Below are 18,058 nucleotides of genomic sequence, written 5' to 3' on the forward strand. Positions count from 1 at the left end.
CTAGTGCAGATATGAAGCTATGCATAACTATACAAAAGCAACATTGAAACAATACAAGTAGCCTATTTCCACAAAGTTAGACATTTTTTTCACAGGCCACAACATTTAGGACAAAAAATGTGGTAGCCTACACTTACATTCAGTGTTGGGCAAGCTACTTGTCCAGTGTAGTGAGCTAAGCTATCAGTTACTCAACAATAAATTAAGCTTCACTACACAAAAGCTACCACCTATAGAAACATAGCAAGCTAAGTTACACAAATGTGTTAAAAGTAGCTTAACTACATCAGAAGCTACTTAACGTTGTACCAACCTAATGTCAGATCAATTCAAAATGAGTCATATACACTGGTTAAAACATTTATTAAAGATCAGCCAATGACCTAACACAGTGTAGACATTTACACTTGGCTAAAGTGAGTTGGGATTTACACTGACGCTAGACATTTCACTTGCATACTGCAGGAGGGAAATTAGTTCTTAGGTTGGTGTTCGATGTCTTGGACGTCGACAACAGTTTGGTTTTCGGATTACAAAGCAGACATCTGAACACATACTTTTTATCTGAGGATTCAACAAGTTTCATATATGTCTGAAGATAAGGCCACGATGTGGTAGGGTCAGTTGGCTGATCTTCTCGCTCTCCTTCTGTCGGCTCCTCCATGATCCTTCCCGTGTGTGTGTGTGTGTCTGTGTGTGTCGTTCTGCGAGTTTCTATGGCAAGCTGATGAGGCAAATTATCGTCCGTACAATAACGCGCAGTTCCAACCCGTATTTTACGCGAGTGCGCGTTTTTTGAAACGGTGAAGTAACAATTGAAGTAACAAATGCAGGGACCAGTTTTTCAGCGTCGCTCCTGGACAGGATGTTTCTAATTTTGGCAATATTCCGGAGGTGAAAAAAGGAAACTCTGGAAACCTGTTTAATATGGGATTTAAATGACATGTGGTCAAAACTAACACCAAGATTTGAATAAACTCAAAGGTTATTAAAAAATGGTCAGATAGGACAGGGTTGTGAAATATTGTTAATTCTTCACAATCAATGCCATATGTCAGCACAAGGTCTAAAGTATGTAACCAGGAGTGCGTCGGTTTATGCACATTTTGAACAAAACCAATTGAATCCAGGATAGTTCTAAGGGCTACACTAAGGTTATCACAGTCAGTGTAGACATGAATGTTTAAATCACCCACTATAATAACCTTGTCAGTGTTTAACACCAAATCAGATAAGAAGTCTGACAGCTGATCGAGAAACTGAGTGAAAGGGCCCAGTGGATGATACAAAACAACAAACAGAAGAGGTTTTATTGCTTTGCAGTTTGGATGAAACTGAGGGTTAAATGTTCAAAAGAACTGTAGTTATTAATTGGCCTGGGACTAATTAATAAATCAGACTGAAAGATGGTCGCCACTCCTCCTCCTCTTCCCTTAGATCTGGGAATGTGGAAATTTAAATAACTGGAGGGAGTTGACTCATTTATACTAATGTAGTCCTCTTGTAGCCAGGTTTCTGTGAGACAAAATAAATCAATCTGATTATCGGAAATCAATTCAGTAATTAACTAAGTCTTTGGAGGGAGAGACCTTATATTTAATAAACCACATTTAATTGTTTTATTTTTTGGTTCAAAGGGAGCTGTATTGATTTTTATTAGATTTTGATTTGTTCCTTTTAGATCAGTTTTTGATCTGTTAAGTTTTGGCCATGGGAAAGACACCGTCTCAATTGGGTAATGGGTGGGTAACAGTACAGAAGCTGCAGAGAGGTGTGTTAAACTACGGCTCTGCTTCCTGGTCTGGACCCTGGGTTGTCAGCATTTAGGAGAACTAACAAATTCAGCCAGATTCCTAGAAAGAAGAGCTGCACCATCCAAAGTGGGATGGATGCCGTCTCTCCGGATCAGACCAGGTTTTCCCCAGAAAGTTCGCCAGTTATCAATGTAGCCCATGTCGTTTTCGGGACACCACCTGGACAACCAGTGGTTAAATGATGACGTGCGGCTAAACATGTCATCACTGGTCAGATCAGGCAGGGGACCAGAGAAAATTACGGAGTCCGACATTGTTTTAGCAAACTTACACACCGAAGCAACACCAACTTTAGTGACCTCTGTTCGGCGTGACCGGGTGTCATTACCGCCGGCGTGAATAACAATCTTACTGTATTTACGCTTATCCTTAGCCAGTAGTTTTAGGTAGGATTCTATGTCTGGTTTTGGCCGGTCTGGCCCCTGGCAGGCATTTAACTATGGTCCTTGGTGTCTTTCCTTCTTAGTAAGGAGCTGCCAATAATTAAGGTCGGCTCCTCGGCGAGACATGTGACACTAGGGATGGGAATCGAAAACCGGTTCCGTGTTTTCCAATTCCGTGGCACCGTTTGGCAGCTCGCTAAACGATTCTGTTAGGGTTATAAAAGATAACCCATTTTTTATTTTTTTATTTTTTTAAATATATTTTTATTCAAAAAACTATAAAGTAAGATACATAAAAGTACAGTAACATGGATTGAATTTGCTTTATCTTTTAACAACCAAACCTCACCCACCTACCCACATTCAACAAAAAAAAAAAAGGGGGGGGGGGGGGCAACGGAGGACATTACATGTCAATAATACAACAATTGAACATCATCAATTATATTATATATATATACATACATATACGTATATATACATACATGCACATATACACACACATATCTACATCCTAGGGCTCCATAGGCTTATGGAGGTAACTCTATATTTTTAAGATTTTTAAAGTACACCATCATAGGGTCCCACACTCTGTGGAATTGTCTTGTGGAGCCTCTAATAAAGTATTTGATTTTTTCTAATTTCAAGAGGAACATTAAGTCAGTGAGCCAGACCGAGACTTTAGGTGGTTCAGATGATTTCCAGAGTAAGACTATAAGTCTACGACCAACCATGTGTCATGGTTTGGTTTTGATTCGGTTTTTGTTTACTATTATTCTCAGTTTTTCCACCTTGTTTGGGTTTTAGTTTGTTAAATTTTAGTTTCCTCCTTCCCTTCCACCCAGCCTTCACTTCACTCTCCTTGCAGTCAGTCACACCTGTTAGTAATTAGTCAGTCAGATGCATTTCACCTGTTAGTCTTCCTATTTAAACCTCCCTCTGCCTCACTTTAGTGCTGGTCCGTCTTCTGTTCTCCACCTCTCCATGCCAGTCCCCGCTTGCCTTGGAAGATTTGTTTTTTGCTCTTAGCTTGAGAAGAACTGCTAACCTGACTAGCCGCCCTGGAGAAGCTCTGCTCTGTGCCCCGCTGTCTCCCGAGAACTGCTTACCTGATTGGCCGCCCTGAAGGAGTTCTGATCTGTTGCCCTGACGTTGCCACAGGGTCTGTTTGCTTCCCAGCCACTTTTTAGTTAATGGACTCCCGCTCCGGGTCGTCAGCTCCTGCCATCCTCTACACCCCTGTTCCCGTGCAGTTTTGTCTCTCTGGTCTCATCATCCAACAACCTTCTCTTCAATAAACTCTCAAAGATTCCACCTCTGTGTGTAGTGTGTTCGGGTCATCAGAACAAAACATGACAGTACGGACCAGCCAAAGATGAACCCGACACACACCCAGAGCTCTGGTGCAGGAGCTGACTGTATAATTCCTCTCCCTCCACAATTGGTCAGTGACGTGGAGACAGTCCTCCAGGAGCTCGAGCGCTGCTTGGCCGCAGTCGCTTCATTGGATCCATCGGCACAGTGGGTGGAGGCGGACGCCCAGGTTCGAGCCATCTGGGAGGGCCAGGTTTCGAGCCTGGCACGCCAGTTCCCCGGACATCCCCAGTTTGTGGGCCTCTTCAAGGAGATCGACTGGAACTATTGGTCAGGATCCACCCCGTCATTCGACTCACCACTCACTTGCCTGCCGGCTGCCGCTGCTCCTCCCGTCTCAACCATCTCCTCCGCTAGTACACCTGTCTCAGCCGCAGCTCCCGCTGCCTCACCATCAGCAGCAGCCTCCACTTCGTTGCCCGGCATTTCCCAACGCAAACACCGTGCACGCCGGCGCAGAGGTATCACCGTTGGTCCTCAGGCAGCCTGAAACAGCCCCTGGCTCCCCGGTGAGCCAGCCCGACATCAGCATAGCTACGCTGACGAGTCTGGTCAGACATCCACCTTTTCCCCGTAGTCTCTGTCGCCATCTCCATGACACTCAGCTGGCCCCTCGTATAAAAGTCCCAGCTGCTGCTCAAAGGACTGCTTGCTCTCCAGCAAGAGCCCCGCGTATCACGGAGTCGCAGATGTGGAACTTTTATTATGGTGACCGGGACGATCTTCTTCCCTGCTGGTCTGCGGCTGTTTCTGAGACAGTTTCTGTTCCGCCTCCCTCCAAGGCCGCCGAAAGCTCCGCTCTAAGTCCCGCTCTGTTGGCCGCCGAAAGCTCCGCTCTAAGCCCCGCTCTGCCGGCCGCCGAAAGCTCCGCTCTAAGCTCCGCTCTGCTGGCCGCCGAAAGCTCTGCTCTGCCGACCGCCGGAAGCTCCGCTCTGCCGGCCGCTGAAAGCTCTGCTCTGCCTCAGCCCGAGGCCTCCGAGGAAGCCGCTCTTCCTCAGCCCGAGGCCACCAAAAGTTCCGTTCTGCCTCAGCCCGAGGCCTCCGAGGGAACCCCTCTGCCTCCGCCCACGTCCCACGAGCGGGTCCAGAAGGATCCGCCTCCTATCTCGGCTTCCGCTGAAGCCTGCAGCCCGGCGCCGCTCTCTGAAGCCGTCGAGGGATTTGTTTTGCCACTGTCCGAAACTGCCGACGGAGTTGCTCCGCGTCAGCTCGAGTTCGCCGAGGGAGTCGCTTCGCAGCAGTCCGTGTCCTCAGGTGACGTAATTCCCGCTCCCTGTTCTTCTGACCAGGGTCGACCGTCTCTGATTTTCCTGTTCGGCCGGAGCCGCAGATTGCGAACTCCAAGCCGCTTGGCTTTGCCTCGTCGGGGCCGTCCACCACGGCGCCCGCCTCTGACTTTCCTGTTCGGTCGGAGCCGACGACTGCGGACTCTGAGCCGCTTGACTCTGCTTCGTGTGGTCGACCTCCACAACGTTCGTCTCAGATTTTTTTGTTCGGCCGGAGCCGCAGATTGCGGTCTCCGCACCCTCTGACTGTGCCTCGTCGTGGTCGTCCCCCACGACGCTCGCCTGGGACTTTCCTGTCCGGCCAGATCCACCAACTGAGGTATCTGTGCCGTCAGGTTCTGCCTCGTTGGGGTCGCCCCCCTCAAGGTTTAAGTCGGGCGATGCTGCTCCGCCGCCTGCCTCATCCAGGACGACCTTCACGAGGACTCTTTGCGGCTTAGCAACCGTCTTTGCCTGCGCCCTTAAGGCCAGTGCTTGTTTGTTGTTTTGTTAGAGCTCGGTCTTAGTGTTGATTTATTTAGCATTCTTTTGTATGAGAGATATTTCGGACGTTTCCTTGTTGTCTCTGAGTTCTTAGTTTTTCCTTTGCTTTGTTTTTTCTAGCACTGTTTAGTATTCTAGACCTGCCTTTAGTTCCGGGTTTGCTCTAGTATCCTTGTTTGTTTGTTTGTTTGTTTTTTTACCTTAGTCTTCCAGTTTCTGTTTTGTGTTACTTTAGCCTTAGCTATCTAGTTTTTACATTTGTTTACCAGTTCGGTCCCTAGTTTCTTTGTTTTGATTTTCTGGTATTGCATTAGTTTTATAGTTTTTCTTTTGTGTTTGTTCCTTTCCTAGTTTTAGTTTTATCTCCTAGTTTTTGCTTAGTTTTTCTTTGTGTTATCCCTACCCCAGTTTTCTAGTTTTGCTTATAATTTAGTTCGTGCCTCGTTTTCCAGTTATTGGTTTAATCCTTATTTTGTTAAAACCTTTAGTTCCCAGCGCTCCTTAGGCTTCTTATCCCTGGTTTTGAGCTTTACGCTCCTTACTTTGTCTGGTTCGAGCTTCCTTGGTTTTTGTTTTGGCCTCCTAGTTCCTTAGTCCCCTGGCATGTTTGGACGCCCTCCGTTCCCTAGTATTCTGGATTTTATTTTATTCCTTGGCGTGTTAGAACGCCTCCTTGTTCCTGGCGTTTAGACTTCTTGGTCCTCTGGCGTGTTAGAACGCCTTCTGCCTTGGGTTTCTCGGGTACCCGGCGTGTTAGGATGCCCTCTGATTCTTGGTTCCCCGGCGTGTTAGGACGCCCTCTGATTCTTGGTTCCCCGGCATGTTAGGATGCCCTCTGATTCGTGGTTCCCCGGCATGTTAGGATGCCCTCTGACTCGTGGTTCCCCGGCGTCTTAGGACGCCCTCGGTTCCCCGGCATGTTAGTATGCCCTCTGTTCTTGTTCCCTGGCGTTTTAGATGTTCCTGCTTCCCTTGTGCCCCGGCGTTTCCCTCAAGCCCTGGCGTTGTCTTCCCCAAGCCCCGGCGTTTCCCGCACGCCCTGGCGAGTTCCCCTGGCGTTTCTGTATGCCAGTCGTGCTCCAGTGTGTGTTTTGAGCCCTGGTGTTTTCAGTACGCCTGTTCTTCCCTCTGGCGTTGTCGTACGCCTGTTCTTCCCTCTGGCGTTGTCGTGCGCCCGTTCTTCCCTCTGGCGTTGTCGTACGCCCGTTCCTTCCCTCTGGCGTTAAGTACGCCCGTTCCTTCCCTCTGGCGTTAAGTACGCCCGTTCCTTCCCTCTGGCATTTCCGTACGACTATTCCATCCCTCTAGCATTTGTACGTCTAGTCCTGCCCGTTAGCCTGGTGGCGATGCTCGTCTGTCAGCATCTGTTAGACGCTTTTGTTTTGCCTACCAGGGGTTGTTAGAAACCCCTTTAGTCCGCTTTAGTTTTTTTTTTACTTGGTCTTGGATCGCCCTGAGTGGGTAGTTTTTTGTTTGCTTTTTAGCCCACCATCCGTACCACCCTCCACCCGCCCTGGGTTGGTGGTTGTTTAGTCTGTTAGGCCGTCCGGAGACCGGCCTTGAGGGGGGGGGTAATGTCATGGTTTAGTTTTGATTCGGCTTTTGTTTACTATTATTCTCAGTTTTTCCACCTTGTTTGGGTTTTAGTTTGTTAAATTTTACTTTCCTCCTTCCCTTCCACCCAGCCTTCACTTCACTCTCCTTGCAGTCAGTCACACCTGTTAGTAATTATTCAGTCAGATGCATTTCACCTGTTAGTCTTCCTATTTAAACCTCCCTCTGCCTCACTTTAGTGCTGGTCCGTCTTCTGTTCTCCACCTCTCCATGCCAGTCCCCGTTTGCCTTGGAAGATTTGTTTTTTGCTCTTAGCTTGAGAAGAACTGCTGACCTGACTAGCCGCCCTGGAGAAGCTCTGCTCTGTGCCCCGCTGTCTCCCGAGAACTGCTTACCTGATTGGCCGCCCTGAAGGAGTTCTGATCTGTTGCCCTGACGTTGCCACAGGGTCTGTTTGCTTCCCGGCCACTTTTTAGTTAATGGACTCTTGCTCCGGGTCGTCAGCTCCTGCCATCCTCTACACCCCTGTTCCCGTGCAGTTTTGTCTCTCTGGTCTCATCATCCAACAACCTTCTCTTCAATAAACTCTCAAAGATTCCACCTCTGTGTGTAGTGTGTTCGGGTCATCAGAACAAAACATGACACCAAGGAGGCAAAGGCAAACGCATTCATTTGATCAGTGGATAGCATGTGCTCCTCAGACAATACTCCAAAGATGGCCATTCCTGCAAACGGTTTGATTTTGGTATTAAATGCTTCATTCAGTGTTTTACAGATGGAAGACCAAAAGTCAGTTTCGGGCAATTCCAAAACATATGGGTCATATTTCCTGGGGCAGAATGACACCGCTCACACCTGTTATCAATGTCCTTGTAAATTCTTGAAAGTTTAGATTTGGTATAGTAAGTTCTATGAAGGACTTTTAACTGTATAAGGCTAAGCCGTGTGCATGACGACGTTCCATTTACTCTTTTCAGAGCATGTTCCCAGAAATGTTCAGAAATAACAGAACCAAATTCTTCAGACCATGCAATTCTAAGCTCATCTGGTGTTGTTTCTTGAAGAGAAGTTATGATATTTGAGATGTTTGCAATGTGCCTCCTGAGACACAAAGGGTTACGCAAAATCCTCTCAAGCCCCGAGTCTGCTGGAGAGGCCGGGAATGCTGGACTTTGACTTTGAATAAAATGACGGACCTGGAAATATCTGAAAAGATCAGTTTTTTGTAATTGGAATTTGGCCGAAAGGTCAGTGAAGTTGGCAAAAACACCATCTATATAAAAATGGTCACAAGTTTCCAAACCATTTCTCCTCCATTAAGCAAAGGTGTGATCCATCCTGGCAGCCGGGAAAAGGTTATTGTTACAGATAGGACTACATATAGAAAATTCTTTTAGATTAAAATGTTGTCTGAATTGTATCCATATCCTAAGAGAGGAAGATACTACAGGATTATGAGTAAATTTAGAGGGTGAAAATGGCAATCCAGTAGTGACCAAAGCAGAAAGAGAGGAAGAGGTGCAGGAGTTTGCTTCAATCCTACACCAATCCAGCTGCGGGTTTTGATACCAATATATAATTTTTTGGATATTAGATGCCCAGTAGTAGTTTCTCATATTAGGTAAAGCTAGTCCACCTTTATCTCTGGGCCTTTCTAGAAACTCTCTGCGAACTCTAGCATTTTTATTTGCCCAGAGAAAAGAGGAGAATAATTTATTTAAAGACTGGAAAAAAGACTTAGACAGAAATATTGGGAGACACTGAAACAAATACAAAAAGAGGGGTAATACATTCATTTTTATGCAGTTAATTCTACCCGGAAGAGATAAGTAGAGACCGGACCATCTTTAAAAATCAGCCTCTAATTTAAGTAGGAGAGGTTTGAAATTCTTTCCATAGAGATCAGAGAACGTACGGGTGATGTGTATGCCTAAATATTTAAAACCAGACTTTGATATATGAAAGGGGAACGCATTGTCTGGTAGCTGAAGGGCTAGATAGTTAATTGGGAAGCATTCACTTTTAGAATAGTTTAATTTATAGCCTGAAAAGCTTCCAAAGTCATCAAGAATATTGACAATAGTAGGAATACATGACACTGGGTCAGAAATATACAAAAGTAAGTCATTGGCATATAAAGAAATTTTATGTTCGGTATCAAACCTGCGAATAACGAGAAAATTGGGGGTTGTTCTTAGTTTTATTGATAAAGGCTCGATAGCTAATGCAAATAAGAGTGGGCTTAGAGGGCAACCCTGGCGTGTGCCCCTTGAGAGAGAGAATAAACGAGAAGATGTCTTATTTGTAAGAACAGATGCTTTAGGTGAAGTATATAACAGGCGTATCCAGGTTATAAAAGGTAAACCAAAGCCAAATTTTTCCAGTACAGTGAACAAATAGTTAAATTCCACTCGGTCAAATGCTTTTTTCGCATCCAAAGAGGCAACTATTTCAGAAATCTCCCTAGACGCAGGGGAATAAAGGACATTTAAAAGTTTGTGAATATTTGTAAAAGGCTGACGACACTTTATAAAACCAGTTTGGTCTGTTGAGACGATGTTAGGTACTACATTCTCTAACCTTGATGCCAGCAGTTTGGCTAAAACTTTGACATCCACATTGAGCAAAGATATAGGTCGATATGAGCCACAATCATTTGGGTCTTTGCCTGGCTTTAAAAGAAGTGAAATGGAAGCCTCTGTTAGGGTTTGTGGTAAATGGTTCTGATTAAATGAGTGATTAAACATTTCAAGTAGCAGGGGAGCAAGTTGAAGAGAATTTTTTTTATAAAACTCAACGGTAAAACCGTCAGGTCCAGGTGATTTGCCATTCTGCATTTTATGAATGGAATCTATAATCTCTTGTAACTTTATGGCTTCCTCAAGGCTGCCTTTGACTTGTGTATCTATTTGTGGTATCTCAATATTATCTAAAAAGTCAATCATTTTAGATTTGTCTTGCGGGGGACAAGATGTGTATAGTTTGGAATAAAAATCCTTAAAGGTGTTATTTATCTCTATTGGGTCTACGGTAAGAGATTGTGGAGTATTATGTATCTGAGGTATTAGACGGGACGCCGATTTACATTTAAGCTGATAGGCCAAAAGAGGGCCTGCCTTATCCCCATGTTCATAATATTGTCCTTTTAACCAAAGTTGGTATTTTTCAGTTATTTCTGTAGACAAAAGATCATATTGGGTCATCAATGTAACCTTTTCCTTATATAATTCGGGTGTGGGAGTAGTAGAATATTGTTGGTCAATTTGTTTTAATGATACTAAGAGATCGTTTGCTTTTTGCTTTCTTTCTTTACTCCGTGAAATAGAATAAGAAATTATCTTCCCTCTTATAACTACTTTAAGTGCTTCCCACAATATGGATGGGGATATGGAATCAGATCTGTTAAAATATATAAACTCATCTATTTCTTTACCAATGAATTCACAGAAATGACTGTCTAATAGTAAGGATGTGTCTAATCTCCAAACTATTGGTTGTGTGACATTTTGAGAGAACAAAATATCTAAGGAGACCGGCGCATGGTCAGATTCAACAATAGTGTTGTATTCAGTTCTTTTTGTAAAAGGGAGAAGTGTCTTGTCAATGAGGAAAAAATCGATACGACTGTATGTGATGTGAACATGTGAGAAGTAGGAGAATTCTTTTTTGTTAGGATTAAATAACCTCCATGGGTCAACCCAACCTGCCCTATCAGCAAACTCACCAAGAGCTAGAGACATTTTGGAGCGAGATAAGTTTCTAGGGCTAGAGTGGTCCATAGCTGGGTCCATAACCGTGTTGAAGTCCCCTGATAGAATAAGACTATGACTATTTAAGTCTGGGAGAAGAGAAGGGAATTTATGTGTAAAGCCCACATCATCCCAGTTCGGGGCGTAAATACTAGATAGAATTACAGGAGAGTTAAACAGCGACCCAGATACTATCACAAATCGTCCCTGGGGGTCAGAAATGACCCGAGATGGTGTAAACAATATTTTTTTGTGAATTAAGAAGGCTGCCCCTCGTGCCTTGTTATTAAAGTTAGAGTGGAAACTCTGTCCAATCCAATTCCTCTTAAGCCTGAAATGATCTGCTATTTTCAAATGGGTTTCCTGTAAAAATATTATTTCTGCATTCAGTCTCTTTAAGTGAGAGAAGATCTTTGCTCTCTTGTTAGGCCCATTCATCCCTCTCACGTTCCAGGTAATGAAGCATGTTGGAGTTACACCTATATCTGCCCTAACACTATCAATGTTGTGCGACATATGACATCTTCAAAAATGAAAAGCATGATGAACACCCCCAAGAGAAAAAAAAAAAAACACCCCACACCCTTCTTAAGAATAATTCTCCCTTTAACCCCAAAGTCAACATATCCTATGCCTGTCCTCGGAACATGGACAGACTGCAGGTTCTCTTCTAACTCCTGAACCTTCCGATACACACTCTTGTCTTAACTAGTGAAGAGCCTATGACCTTTTATCAGGGATGGTTTTTATTAGTTGAAACCATTCCGGTATTAAAGATTGAAGTAAAGCCATACCGTTAAACATACCGTTAATGTACACTCAGTTATGTTAAGTATATAGGTAAAGAGAAGGATAAAGAAGGTATCCAAAATTCTCAAAAACAATTAGATTATCCAAAATAGACTTTAGCGAGAGTTCACATACGTGTCAGAGCGTCTTCCAAACAGTAAGATGGTGACCACACATCAGGTACACACGACCCGATTAGACCATGTCAGTCCTCTTCCCCAACCACCAGCTGATTGCAGTAAGCTCGTGCTTCTTCCGGAGTGTTGAAGTCGAGGGTTTTTCCCTTGTGGAAGACTCTTAGTTTAGCTGGGTAACGCAAGCGAAACTTGATCCCCTTCTCGTAGAGTGTTTGTTTAACGCCGTTAAATTTAGCGCGTTTCTTAGACAGAGCAGTAGTATACCCTGTAGTCAGGGTATATTCTCAGTGTAGCGCCCTGGTAAGTACTTGTGTGCTGCCTTGTCCACTGCAGTAGTCGTTCCTTCTCCTGGTGTCTTTGAAAGCATACCACAAACGTGCGCGGAGGGCGGCTAGTGTTGCTGGGTTTTGCGCCCACCCTGTGTGCTCTCTCCAGCACCGGGGCTGAGTCGAAGAGTGCATTGCCGCGGGTGAGCTCCATTAGTACATTCGTCATAAAGTTAACAGTATTCCCCACACCTTCACTGCCTTCTGGAATGTTTATAATCCTCAAGTTGTTGCGGCGTGACCTATTTTCCAAATCCTCAATACGATCCAAGAGTGCAGCATTTTGGCCTTTTAAAGCTTTAACGGCAGATTCGGCAGCACATATCTTCTCAAAATTATCACCTGCGAGTGATTCTGAAGCGGTTAGGCATTGTTGTATAGAGCCCACCGTTTCTGTCAGAGCACTCACCAAAGCTTGTAAAGGCACCAGTGATTCTTGAATGAGGGTGGAGATGTCTTCTTTTAAACTTTCTCGTTGCTTGGCTAACTCTTGTACTAGTTGGGTCATAGTTAATCCATCGCTTTTGGAAGGGCTATGGCTTTTGGAAGCCATGGTGGCTGGCTTGCTAGCAATGGCGTTCCGCGTGGTTATCGAGGTTTGTTTTTGCTTGGAGGCAGCCATTAACCGGTCAAAGTCGTCCAACACGGTAATGTGTACAAGATACGTCAATTATGTGGTAAATATATAAGGTTTGGTCTCACAAGTTAGAAATTGGGTCAGAGCTCTTCACACTCGCTGCCTACTCCTTCATGACCCAAACCGGAAGTCCAAAGATAACCCATTTTATCCTAGAACGAAAACCACACAACACAAGTTTTAGACATTTCTATAGAAAAGGACAGAAGATACCCAAACGGAGAACTTCACTCCTGAAAGTTTAGGACCGTCTGCGTCATCTCTGTCCTTCTGTCTTTATTATCACACATCAAAGAGGGGGTCAGGAGGGTTGGGTCAGAAGGATTCAGGAATTTACAACATGGGGGTGGAAAACAAAAATGGCAGCAAGCTTTGTTGCAGCCTTATCTGGGAGAACCATTTGTTCTCCCTGTCTAAGGTTAAATACAACAGAGCCTTCCTGAAAGCAAACTCTTAAAAAAAACCAAATACCTGTAACTTAAAAGAAATGAAATTATTACATTCACATTTTTCTAACAGATTCTCTTTTCGATTCCGTCGTGCCGCGGCTCTTAGCAGCACAACGTTAGCACAATGGGTTTTTTTACGCAAGTTACGTCATGTTTTATATGCAAGTTACGCACACGGCGTTCAGTAAGCACTTGTGCGTAACTTGCGCACAACGTTACCAGGCTTAAAGCAAAACAAAAAAAATGCCGCCCCATTGGGGGAAGCGGTCGAAAGTTTGGTTTCATTTTAAGGAAGAGAAAGATGGCAACGAAGCGCTTTGCAATCATTGCAAAATGGCATATACATCCGCGGGAGGAAATAGATCCAACAGGCAGAAAGACCTGCGCACACAACATGGCACACAATTTAATGAATGCAGTGTTTTTGATTCTTACCGGCAGAAGCTAAAGTTATGACCAGCATGGAAGGCAACTCTGGTGGTAAGTAGCTAGTTTTACATCACTGGCTGGTTCCTAGTAAATCATATGCCATTTCTGGAAATAAACCAATTTCCTACCTCTCTTTGGGGTTATTAAGGGAGTGTGCCTTTATCGTTAATCCAGCCCTTACTTGGTAGCATGTTTAATTAGAACTACTGGTAGCTGGAATTCTTAACTGATTTTAGCTATTGCAATGAATATAACAAAACATGCTACGAAGTTGCTCCGCAGTTCAGGGAGCGAGAGAAAGGTGACGCTTGTTTATTTAAATCAGGGTGAGACGAGTTTATTTACCAAAATTGTACAGTTATGCTTTTTCATTAAACGGATGCCTTCTCTGTTAGATTTAGATGACTGAGGTTATCTGAAGGGAGATTAATAAGCAACTGTGACAACAAACTTACATTTTCTTGTATTCTAAGCAACTCATCTACTGTATTTAAGTTTGTTCTTATATTTCTTTTTTTATTTAAACAAATATAAATGTTACTCCAGTTGCACATTTTCTGTGGACATCTTGACCTTGTTAGTTTGTAAGGTCGTGTGATAGTTAAGTAAACAAAGTTGATGCTCATCATCATTTGTTCTCCTTTTTTCCCCAAATTGGAATTGAAAAGGAATCTAATCGTTTCACAGAATCGATAAGGGAATCGGAATCGTGATAGTCTTTTCAATTCCCAACCCTATGTGACACAGAGAGCAGCAGATAGGAGACTTAGTCAGAGACGGAGAAGCCATTATGAGGTTAAGGCTTGGCTAAAGCTAGGCTAACGCTAGGCTAGCGCCCTCTTACCACGCCAAAAAGCAAACCATGTGAAACACGGGGAGTTCTCAAACGTGATGTGCAGTCAGAGAAAATGTTTTAAAAGTGCTTATGTTTTGGAAACAGATGTTACAGCAAAGAGGTTTAAATATAGAAGTGAGAGAGCCTGGAGCGACACACTGTAGTTCACACAGCAACAACAGGAAGTGACATAATTCGCCTTACCGCAAACAGGAAGTCCGTACGTTTAGGAACATTCTTCCTCAGCCACTCGTTTTCTTTCTCCTGAGAAGTGCGTTTTCTTTTCATCATATGTCTTTTAAAATAAATTACTGTATACTGCCCTAGTCTTTGCCATTATCATTCAAATCCAGAAGGTTAAGAACACGACAGCGGGTAAGAAAAGAACGAAACAGCGGAATGCAAAGAAAAAGGCGCAACTCCAGATCTCGCAAAATTCTACGAGATCTGGCTAAACTTTTGAATTGAGGACTGTCACTACCCGATCCATACCGGTAGCACGATCCGTACCATCAGCTTATTTGCGCACGCGCGAACAGAATAACTTCCGGGTCGCCAAAAATAATAATGTAATTACGGTACTGAAAATACGTATTTCTATACTTAAATCATTAAAGAATGGTAAACTATATTGTATAGAAAATATTTAAGATTTTTCTGAAAGGAATTGATGCGTTTTACATTCTCTCCATTGTATTGCTTGACGTCATCATCGGATATATATTTAGAAGTCTGGGAAAATATTATTGCGCAACTTTTGTCTGTATTGTCAGAATACACTCTACAAGTTATATTATTTGTTCAAACAGGACTGGAAAAAAATATTTTCATCCTTAATTATAAGGTGAATTTTGTTATACAAATAATCTTGTACTAAAAATTTGTTTTATTAGAAAGTTAAAACCACAGACATAAATACGTAGACGCCGCATCCTCGGTTGAGAGGCGTGCCGACAGAGCGGCCATCTTAGGTCAAACCAAGCTGCGCTCAGACAGAATACACGTCAGTTCAGGAAAATGTACTTTATGTTTTCAGACACTCACCCGATTTCAAGATAAATCAACTGACTGAAAATGTCACCCCTTTAGGGGCTACATGGGACCAATTGATTGAATTAAATTATTGTCTAACTTAATAAATAATTTCGATTTTGTATTGAAAGTAAGCAAACTTCCAGAGCTACGTCCCAGGAAGCCCGACTTTTACTCCGCTTATGGGTGTGCAAATAAAACCAGAACCAGATCCTGGGGAATTACCTTCCTTAAGTAAGATTTTATGATAGATCATCCTCATGCTTTACAGTTACAGTTTTTCCGGCATAAACACAATATGTGCTAATGGGTAGCAGGGATGGAAGTAGAGAAGAGTACATTAAACACCAAAAACAAACAAAATGGTACTAAATTACTGGATAGACATGATTTGTGTGTGTGTGTGTGTGTGTGTGTGTGTGTGTGTGTGTGTGTGTGTGTGTGGGAGGGGGGGTATTATACAGTTTTTGCTATGATTTTGTAATGTATTTGATTCTAAGATGCGTTATTAGGTTTTTTGTTGATTTTTTTCCCCCAGATTTTTTTTAATATAATAATATATTTTTAAATTTTTTTAATAATAATTGCGGTTTGTATTATATAATCTTTAAATGCTGTTATGGGCACCTCTGCTCTCACTTGTCTGTATATAGTTTTGCTACTATGTAGATCAGTGCTGTTGTCTGTAGATCGGTGTCTGTTATAGCTTATATATACACAGTATATATAGTGTATATATACATACATACATATATACATACATACATACATACATATATATGTACATACATTCATACATATATACACACATACACACACACATATATATATATATATATATATATATATATATATATATATATATATATATATATGTATACATATATATATATATATATATATATATATATATATATATATATATATATATACATATATATATACATATATACATATATATATATATATATATAGATGTCAGGATGCAGTTCTCCTGCTGCACCATGGACAGTTCCGGAGCCTTCCACTACCTTCTCTCCCCTGCTTCACTCCATGCTGGATCAGTTTCACCTGCTGCAATAATCAAGTCTGGACTCATTCCACCTGTTCAACCTCCTACATAAACTCCTCTCATTTCTGCTTTCACTGCTGGTTCGTCAACGTCCTTCCCACGTCTGCTCATGCCTCACGTCTCCCAGCGTCCTTCGTCCCACATCGTGTGCTCCCATCTCCAGCCAGCCTCGTCTCTGCCTTCCTGCCTGCGTTCCCTCAAGTTCCCCGGCTTCGGCTCCACTACGTTCTCCTGCTCCAGCCACGGTCAACATCACTCTGCTGCCATCTGGTACAGTCTACTGGTTACCTTTCCACCACTCATCTCCTTCAATAAATAAAACGAAGCTCTGTGTGTGGCTGAATTCAGGCTCAGTAATCAGTACCTGACAGTACGAACCAGCCACCATGAGCCTGTCGCCCACACAGAGTCCAGTGCCTGCCTCCCATCTGAGCTCCTTGGCTGAAACCATGTTCCTGGATCTGAGGAAGCTTCTGGACACTTTACCCACCGTTGACCCGCCCTGGGTGCGGGTTGACACGGCGGAGAGCCTGTGGAACCTTTATAAGGATCAAACCACTGTGTTGTCTGTACTTGGAATCACTGGGCTAGCGGAGGAGATTGAGTGGATTAAGCAGGCTGCCTACGCCCAGATTCTCCACAGACCACCCCCAACCAGACCTCCGTTGGCCAGCCTGTCCGCCGCTGCTGCAGCTCCTGCCTCGGCTGTCTCCGCCGCTGCTGCAGCTCCTGCCTCAGCTGTCTCCGCCGCTGCTGCAGCACCTGTCTCACCTGTCTCCGCCGCTGCTGCAGCACCTGCCTCTGCTGTCTCCGCCGCTGCTGCAGCACCTGTCTCCGCCGCTGCTGCAGCACCTGCCTCTGCTGTCTCCGCCGCTGCTGCAGCACCTGTCTCCGCCGCTGCTGCAGCACCTGTCTCCGCCGCTGCTGCAGCACCTGCCTCTGCTGTCTCCGCCGCTGCTGCAGCACCTGCCTCTGCTGTCTCCGCCGCCGCTGCAGCACCTGCCTCTGCTGTCTCCGCCGCCGCTGCAGCACCTGCCTGGGCTGTTCCCGCCGCTCCAGCAACTGTTGCCACTACTGTCTCTGCTGCTGCTCCCGATGCCCCACCGTCAGCAGCAGTCTCTACATCGCTGCCCGGCCCCTCCCGGCGCAGACGCCGGACGCGGCGCCCCAAGATTTCTCCCGAGGCCAAGCCTGACATCTCCGCTGAAGCTGCACCAACTGCAGCCGACGTTACCTCTTTTTCCCCGGTGAGTCGGCCAAGTGCAGATGCCGCCGCTCAGTGGAGTCTGGCTAGAGCACCCCGCATTCATGAAGATCAGCTGTGGGACTTTTTCTACGGGGGCAGGGACGACCTTCTCCCATGTTGGTCCGCCCCTGACGAAACTCCCACAGCCTACGAGGCCGGGGTGCACACCGCCTCACCAACCACCGCAGAGGTTCCCACTGCACACGCCACGGCCCAAGCCTACGTGGGTGTGCGCGCATCCGCCGAAAGCTCCACTCTGCCGGCTATAGTTGAGGCTCCTGCTTCGCTGGTCACGCTGGGAGTTCCCGCTGCGCACGCCACGGCCAGAGCCTGCGTGGGTGCGCACATCTTGCCGCCGCCACCCAACGTGAGAAAGGACCCGCCGGCCGACGAGAGAAAAGCCCCGCCGGCCGACGAGAGAAAAGCCCCGCCGGCCGACGAGAGAAAAGCCCCGCCGGCCGAC

The 18,058-nt window shown here is 44.8% G+C and overlaps 1 long non-coding RNA gene across 1 annotated transcript; it reads left to right on the forward strand.

The window, feature by feature from the left end:
- Nucleotides 1-6,893: 6,893 nt before the first annotated feature.
- Nucleotides 6,894-16,658, forward strand: LOC118557807. The gene is made up of 3 exons (XR_004928027.1): nt 6,894-6,911; nt 10,666-10,667; nt 16,253-16,658. It is a non-coding gene; the product is annotated as an uncharacterized LOC118557807 (long non-coding RNA).
- Nucleotides 16,659-18,058: the final 1,400 nt, after the last annotated feature.

The sequence above is a fragment of the Fundulus heteroclitus genome, chromosome 24, assembly GCF_011125445.2.
Source record: "Fundulus heteroclitus isolate FHET01 chromosome 24, MU-UCD_Fhet_4.1, whole genome shotgun sequence".
Classification (NCBI taxonomy): Eukaryota; Metazoa; Chordata; class Actinopteri; order Cyprinodontiformes; family Fundulidae; genus Fundulus; species Fundulus heteroclitus.